Source organism: Triticum aestivum, chromosome 1A (genome assembly GCF_018294505.1).
Source record: "Triticum aestivum cultivar Chinese Spring chromosome 1A, IWGSC CS RefSeq v2.1, whole genome shotgun sequence".
Taxonomy (NCBI): domain Eukaryota; kingdom Viridiplantae; phylum Streptophyta; class Magnoliopsida; order Poales; family Poaceae; genus Triticum; species Triticum aestivum.
Window position 1 is genome coordinate 40202943 of NC_057794.1, and position 8776 is coordinate 40211718.

Below are 8776 nucleotides of genomic sequence, written 5' to 3' on the forward strand. Positions count from 1 at the left end.
CTGATGGTTGTAGCCTCTCTGGTTGCCTTGGTGCCCTTGATTGATGTGTCCGGTTTGGTTGGCTTGAAACCCTAATCCGGAACCACTACCTCTGTAACCCGGCCCGTGGAAACCACCTCCTGAACCGCCGGGCGGTCTGTTATCTTACTGGAACATATTGGAATTCTTGAAATCCCGCATGATATAACAGTCCTTCCAAAGATGCGATGCTGGCTTCTCCTTTGATCCATGCTTTGGACGGGGCTGATTTAACAGGCGCTCCAAATAGGGGCCTGAACCACCACCCCTCTAGGGCTGCTTGCCCTTACGGCACTGGCCATTCTCCTGAGCATTGGTGTTAGCAACAAAGTCCAAGCTGCTGTCGGCCTTGCGCTTACCGCTGTTCCCATGGCCTGTCGGATTATGCTGCTGACCCTTGGCGTTGCCGTTGTTCTTTCCTTTCCCCGGTTTGTCCTCCTCTGAATCCGGGTCCTTGGTATTATCTGAATCGGCGTACTTAACCAAAGCGGCCATGAGCGTTGACATACCATTGCAGTGACGTTTGAGCCTTCCTAACTTCTGTTTGAGCGGTAGGAAACGACAATTGCCCTCTAACGTCAACACTGCGGTGTCTGCATTGATACGATCTGGTGAGTGCAAAATCGCTCAAACCTGTTTGACCCAATGGGTCGTGGACTCCCCTTCCTCTTGGACACAAGCAGCCAGATCCACGATTGACATCGGCTGCTTACAAGTATCTTTGAAGTTCTGGATAAAACGGTGCTTCAATTCAGCCCATGATCTGACAGAGTTGGTCGGTAAGCTCTTCAACCAAGTACGAGCTGTTCCTTCCAACATCATGGTGAAATATTTAGCACACACTGCCTCATCCACATCTAACATCTCCATTGCCATCTCATAGCTTTCCACCCACGCCTCTGGTTGTAAATCGGTGGTGTAATTTGGTACCTTACGAGGTCCCTTGAAGTCCTTGGGCAGTCTCACATTATGCAAAGCGGGGGTGAGACACGGCACCCCTAAGGAACTGAATACCACACCTGGCTCTACTGAAGCGGTAGGGTGAACCGGAGTATGTTGTCATGCTCCGTGTTGAGCTGCTAACTCGGCCTCCCGACGTGCGCGGCCATGGTCCACAAAAACCTGCGCATTAGCACCTCCCCATGCCGGGTTGTTTCCTCGCGGCGAATTTCAGCGACGTGCACTGCTTGACACAGCCGGTTCATCCTCAATGTGTCTTTTATAGCTCCGGCTTGGACGGGGAGTGGAATGAATCCTCTCACGACTGTGTGAATATGCCTGCTGTCGATTTAGCGCCGTTTGAAGGAGATCTCTGGCCTGACGTGCCTCAACCGCAACTGGTGACTCGCCGTCGGTTGGGAGGGCTGCCAGGCGTGAAGCGGCAGCCACAGTATTGTCCAACGGGTTGGAATAATGCCTGGGAGGTATTGGCACATACTGCGGCACAATGTTGTTCTGGCGAGGCGGGTCCATCGTGCGCGGCTGAACCGGCGCTCCTGTCCCCGGTGCCTCCGCCCGGTTTAGTATGGGTTGGTTACCAGCTCTTGCTCCTGGTGTGTTGAGGAGATTTTGCGGCACATAAACCGACGGGAGACGCGATCGGTACCTTCTTCTCATGACTTCCTCGGAAGCATTCTGATCCAGCCTAATCCGGTAGGCCTGTGCTTCCAATTCCGCCCGTTCTGTAGCCATCCTAGCATTCTCTGTCGCCAGGTCCGCTTTAGCCTGAGCTATCTGATCTTTCACCTTTGCAATCTCCGCATTGTGCTGACCCCTGGCTGCTGCATCCACCTCTACGGCCATCAACATTGCCAAAGCGTCGAACAAATCAGACAGGACTTGGGCTAGAGGCGGCGCGGAGCTTCCTGCCCCTGCCGGTGTGGCCATTGTTGAACCGGAGAGTATTGCTGCGGCGGCCGATGAATGAGGCACTGATTGTGTGCCGGCCATGAAGATGGCGGCCCGGTTTGGCAGATCAGGGGAATCTGAAATACTGTTGCCCTCAGATCCTCCATCAATCCGGCCGTCCTGCAACTGAGAAAGCGATTTGGTCTCTCCAGAAGACTCGTCGTTAAAATAGACCATGGTCTCTCCATCGGACGCTGGCCCGTCCTCGTATCTCGTCCCATGGATGACACCTACGAAAACATGCCTTGTCACGGGCTGAACCGGCAAAGAATTTGCACGCCGAGCCGTTTCGATGATGTCGGTGCAGATGTCCGGCTCAGGGGCCAGTTTGCCGATCTTGCCGATGAAGACGTGAATCCCACCGAAGGGGACCCGGTACCCATACTCAATTGAATCGGCCTCGGGACCCCATCCTGCATTTTCGATGTAGAGCTTGCCTCGACGACTCTTCGTCATCCGGCCCACAGCGTACCCCTTAAGTCCATCAAAGCTGCCCTTCAAGAACTCAAAACCATCATGCGATAGCCCGACGGTGGGCGCCAACTATCATGGGTTTGTCACGGCACATGTCCTTGTGAAAGGACTTAGTCGTGGAGCCATCGCTACGGGTTAGCTTAAAGGGGTTAAACCGGACAAGGAGACACGAGGAGTTTTATACTAGTTCGGCCCCTTCAAGGAACGTAAAAGCCTGCGTCTAGTTGTGATTGGTATTGCTAGGGTTTCGAAGGCCAGGAGGCGAATCCTCTTTGTCTGGCTCTCGAGTCGTTGTCTGTACCTAAACCGCTGTCGGTTCGTCCCTTTATATACATAGGTTGACGCCCGCCGGGTTACAGAGTCCCGAAGCCGAATCATAAATGTGTCTAGTTCGGTCTCTATCCTTCCTATCTTACAACACAAGTTACATGACCAGGTCAGTTTACATCTACAGGCTTTAACCCGCCTTTGGGCCTTTGGCCTTCGTAAAGCGCCATCATTCTTGCATCTTCATGGGCTTCTAATCTTCAAGGAGTTAACCCGGCTACTCCTGTCCGGTTTACATCTAGTAGTAATATCCCCAACACAGGGGCTATATAGTAGCCCCACTGTCAAACTCCTATGGCTAAGTGAAAGTGTTAAAGCAATATAGTCCGATTGCCTCGTTCGCTACGCTATCACCTCCTTAACGGATGAAGACGTTGGATCAAGTGTGGATATGCATCTTTTACGAACACCCCCGCATTATACGTGTGGGGGCGGAAGCCGACGACTGCAAACTTTCAGGTTATATACAAATATACATAAACGGCCGCACAGGAGGCATCATAGTACTTTCGGGCGAAAGTATAAATACAACCTTGATTAATTCAGAAAAATATTGTTTGTACAATGGGACTACATGTCACTAGAAAATAATAGTCTTTGAGCACTGAGCCTCTATCGAAGGAGCGCCTTCAAGGACTTCTTCAAAGTAGTGCTCGGCAGCCACTCGGCCTATGGCCGAACCCTATGCCGCAACAGTGGTGGCCTCCATCTCCGCCCAGTATGTTTTGACACGGGCAAGGGCCATCCGCGCACCCTCTATACGCGCCGATCTCTTTACAGCATCAATGCGTGGCACAGCGTCAAGGAATTGTTGCACTAAGCTAAAGTAGCTATTCGGCCTTGGCCCTCCCGGCCACAGGTGATCCACAACGGACCTCATGGCAAGCCCGGACAACCTATGGAGCTCGACCCAACCGGTCAATCGCTCATTCAGTAGCAGCAGACGGACTGGAGCGTGAATCTATGACCAAAACAGCTTTTCCACTTCGGGACCTTTCTGATCCTTGAAGTACTTGGCTACGTCAACAACGCTTGCAGCCAAATCCACGTACGCGTCCGCAGAACTCCATAGCCGATTTAGAGGAGCATACTTCGGATCTCCGAACTTAGTCCACAACAAGAAGGGCTTCCCAGACATGATAACTGCAGATTGATTCAGCTCCTCCTTCGTCGCTTTAATTTTGGAGCGGGCTTCCTTGGCAGCCACCCGGGCCTTCTCCAAGTCCGTCGCCTTCGCCCGGCTTTCTTCTTCAAGAAGCCGGTAACGGTCAGCAGCATCTTTTAACTCTACATCCATCTTGGCTATTTTTTCCTTGCTCTGGCAATGCGTGGCCTGTTCGGCCCTTAACTCTTCGGCTGCCTGTAAAGCGGCCGCATTGCTACTCCTTGCTTGCTCCTTGGCTCGGGCAAGCTCCACCCGATAGGTCTCCATGGTGGCAGCTCCATCTGTAGTCACAACATATTAAAGATACTGGCATCATGCTGCTCTTATTATGTGATGATCACTAGAAAAATCACTCACCCTGTGCCTCGTCGAGCCGCTTGTTGACAAGCACGATGTCGGCATCTGCCGCATCTAGTTGCCGCTTTAGTTCGGCAAACCCATCAGTCCGGCTAGCCACCGGAGCTTCAACCACCTGCACATAAAGGCGGTCTAGTTATTACCTGGGACTATGATCCTCTGTTTGCCGCCGTTCTCGATGACAACCAGAGTCTCAGGGGCTACTATCTGCATGGGCATACCTAACATATGCGGTACTGTTAAAGGCATACATCATTTCATGTACCTCGAAGCCTTTCAGCAGACTCATAAAAGCTTCATGCAAACGGCTTTCGGCGGATGAAATCCTTTCAATTATCGTACCCATTAGCATACGATGTGCTTCCGAGACGACAGCTTATCCCAGAAGATCCTTCAGCGCGTCCGACCGCACACTGTACGGACCCTTGCTGTCGCTCTCCTCAGGAGCCGGATACTTGGGATGCCGGGCAGCCAAAGGGTTATCCTTTGGCCCTAGTGGATCCGGAGATACCCTTTGTGATGACACTTCAAGGTTGCCCGCTTCTTGAGCTGGGGAGTCCGGGGGAGGCGTTTCGCTCTCCATCATCTCCGGAAGAAGATCCCCCGAAGATGAGCTCTGTCGAGAAGGGCTGCGATCCGGACTACAATTTATAAGCATCAGTTATTGTCTTTGGAAGTAAGGTAGGATATCTTCACTATAAGTACTTTTTGATTACTTATAGCTCGGTAGAGGGCTGATCCCCGCGCGAACATTGTGGGGTAAGAATACCCTCCGAGGCAGGACCCTCTAGCGGAGATTTCTTCTCCCGTTTGGAAACCTTAGTTTCTGGATCTTCAGAGGTAGTCCTCTTCCTTCCCCGGGGAGAGAGAATGTTAGATTCTTCCCCTTGGTTATCCTCCCTCGCGGAGGCGCTCATTCCCTCGATTGGAATAGGTAGCGACGGAGGCCCACCTTTGCCCTCTTTATTCCCCCCTTCATCTTCCTTTGAGGGCACTAGAAAAGGTCCTGGCTCGAGCATCTTTTCCAGCACCGAATTGTCCAAGCCTTCAGGAAGGGGGCCGAACACCGGATCATCTTCGCCTTTGTTATCCAGTCCTGGTCAAAGAGCGATTCTTCAGAATGATGTCATGATAAATAAAAGGACAGTGTGTTCGCCCATGGGATTACTTACTTGGGCAGCGGGGCGGTTGCAGCTCAGGCCCACGTCCTCGGTAGTGTCCGGACACTCTATTTGGGGTTCGGAGAATGATTTGTACGTCTCCTCGTGCGTCATGCCGAGGAAATGCTGAATAGTGCACGGTCCTTCCGGGTTGAACTCCCACATGCGGAGGCTGGACTCGACAAACCAACATAACTTGCATTACCATAACCAGACTGAAATCTCCCTCAAAGAGATCTCGGATACAGCTCTGCAGTATTGGCACGTCCTTGGCTGGACCCCAGCTCAGCCCCCTGCTGATCCATGACACTAGTTGTGGTGGGGGGCCGAGCGAAAGGTGGGGGCAGCTACCCATTTGGCACTTTGGGGAGCTGTGATGTAAAACTACCCCCGTTGCCACAATCCGGACACCTCTGGAAAGGAACCCTTTGGGCATGGAGCTTAGCAATTTTTCTTATTAAAGCACCTCCGCACGCTGCGTACTGCCCCTCGACCATCTTCGGCTTCACATCGAAGGTCTTGAGCCACAGGCCGAAGTGAGGGGTAATGCGGAGGAAGGCCTCACATACGACAATAAATGACGAGATGTGAAGAAGGGAATCCGGGGCCAGATCGTGAAAATCCAGTCCGTAATAGAACATAAGACCCCTAACAAAGGGATCCAAAGCGAGGCCTAATCCTCGGAGGAAGTGGGAGACGAACACAACACTCTCGTTGGGTTCGAGAGTAGGGTCGACCTGTCCTCGGGCGGGCAGCCTATGCGAAATTTCGGCAGTCAAATATCTGGCCTCCCTCAACTTCTTTATGTCCTCCTTCATGACGGAGGAAGGCATCCACCGGCCTTGAAGGCTGGATCCGGATATGATTGAAGGTCTGAAGCACCTGACCTGAGCTTTGGGTGTTAGAACTCGAGGCGGGGGAAGGATTCGATTAAGCGCGGGAGGGAAAAAATAAAAAGCCGTGTCCCTTTATAATGAGGGTGAATATCAGGCGTCCTCCTCGTGGCCGTTTTGAGACTTACCTAAGATCTAGGAGTCATACCAACAGGCATGGTTGGGTTACCCATGTTTGTATTGATGAGAATCCCGTGATAACACAATCTCTGCTTTGACAAGACGTGTCAAGAAACCGCCTCGCGTTATGTGCGGGGCTGGTTAAAGAAAAACGGTTCAAATAATGACCGGGCCGTGGCGTGATGTCATGTTGTCAAAACATGTAGATTTGTGGAAATATTATTCTCTCTACGGTGGTATGTGGAACTTATTTTGCAGGGGCGGACACTATCCTTGTATTCAAACTCTTCCGTGATGTATTCGGAGAGGGAACCCGCCTTGCAATGCCGAAGGCAACACTGCGCACCAGACTCATCGTCATTGAAGCCTGGTTCAGGGGCTACTGAGGGAGTCCTCGACTAGGGGGTCTCCGGACAGCCGGACTATATCTTTTTACCTATCTTCCTTTTTCTTTTCTTCTTCTTCACCACATCATGTGTGGGTTCAATCCTCTTTTTGGAGCTCCTTATTAATGAGATTGGTTGAATATAAGGCTCCTCCTCGTTACCTGATTCATCATAAGAAATAATAGGAGGATATTGGGAAGTCTCTTCCCTTTCATTAGTATTCTCTTCATCTTCTATTTGTTTTCTTTTCTTTATGTAGTTGGCAATATAAGGATTTTCAATACAATTCACCGCACAATACATATAAATTTCCTCTAGATCAAAACCAAGAAGTTTATCACGGGAAAATACTGGAAGATAGATAGTTATACGTTTCATTTCTTCATAACCCATAAGCAAACTAAGTTCATTATGATGTGCAAGGGAAATCAAGTCATCACAATTTTTGGAAACGATTATATCATGAAACAATTTGCATCGGATGGTTAAATGACCACGTTCATTGCAAAGTTCACAAGTACGGCTAAGAAAATATAAATTTTCAACACAAACATCTAGCCTTTCTTGCAACAATTTAGTTTCTAAATGCTTATGCCTCTTGCAATATCTATCTTCCCTATTTGGTGTGTACTTGTAAACCCAATGCACTCCACAAAAATTGACATGTTTATAGGAGACATTTTCATCCTAACTAGTGCAATCATCATTAGTACTATGGATATTCAAGGAGTTCATACTAACAACATTGCAATCATGCTCATCATTCAAAGATTTAGTGCCAAACATTTTAATGCATTCTTCTTCTAACACTTTGGCACAATTTTCCTTTCCATCATATTCATGAAAGATATTAAAAAGATGAAGCATATGAGGCAAACTTAATTCCATTTTTTGTAATTTTCTTTTATAACCTAAACTAGTGATAAAACAAGAAACTAAAAGACTCAATTGCAAGATCTAAAGATATACCTTCAAGCGCTAACCTCCCCGGCAACAGCGCCAGAAAAGAGATTGATGTCTACTACACAACCTTCTTCTTGTAGACGTTGTTGGGCCTCCAAGTGCAGAGATTTGTAGGCCAGTAGCAAATTTCCCTCAAGTGGATGACCTAAGGTTTATCAATCCGTAGGAGGTATAGGATGAAGATGGTCTCTCTCAAGCAACCCTGCAACCAAATAACAAAGAGTCTCTTGTGTCCCCAACAGACCCAATACAATGGTAAATTGTATAGGTGCACTAGTTCGGCGAAGAGATGGTGATACAAGTGGTATATGGATGGTAGATATAGGTTTTTGTAATCTGAAAATATAAAAACAGCAAGGTAACTGATGATAAAAGTGAGCGTAAACAGTATTGCAATGCGTTGAAACAAGGCCTAAAGTTCTCTCAACAATAATAACATAATTGGATCACATTACTATCCCTCAACATGCAACAAAGAGTCACTCCAAAGCCACTAATAGCAGAGAACAAACGAAGAGATTATTGTAGGGTACGAAACAAACTCAAAGTTATTCTTTCCAATCAATCCGTTGGGCTATTCCTGTAAGTGTCACAAACAGCCCTAGAGTTCGTACTAGAATAACACCTTAAGACACAAATGAACCAAAACCCTAATGTCGCCTAGATACTCCAATTTCACCTCAAGTATCCATGGGTATGATTATATGATATGCATCACACAATCTCAGATTCATCTATTCAAACCAACACAAAGTACTTCAAAGAGTGCCCCAAAGATTCTACCAGAGAGTCAAGACAAAAACATGTGCCAACCCCTATGCATAGGTTCATGGGCAGAACCCGCAAGTTGATCACCAAAACATACATCAAGTGGATCATAGAATACCCCATTGTAACCACCGGTATCCCACGCAAGACATACATCAAGTGTTCTCAAATCCTTAAAGACTCAATCTGATAAGATAACTTCAAAGGGAAAACTCAATCCATTACAAGAGAGTAGAG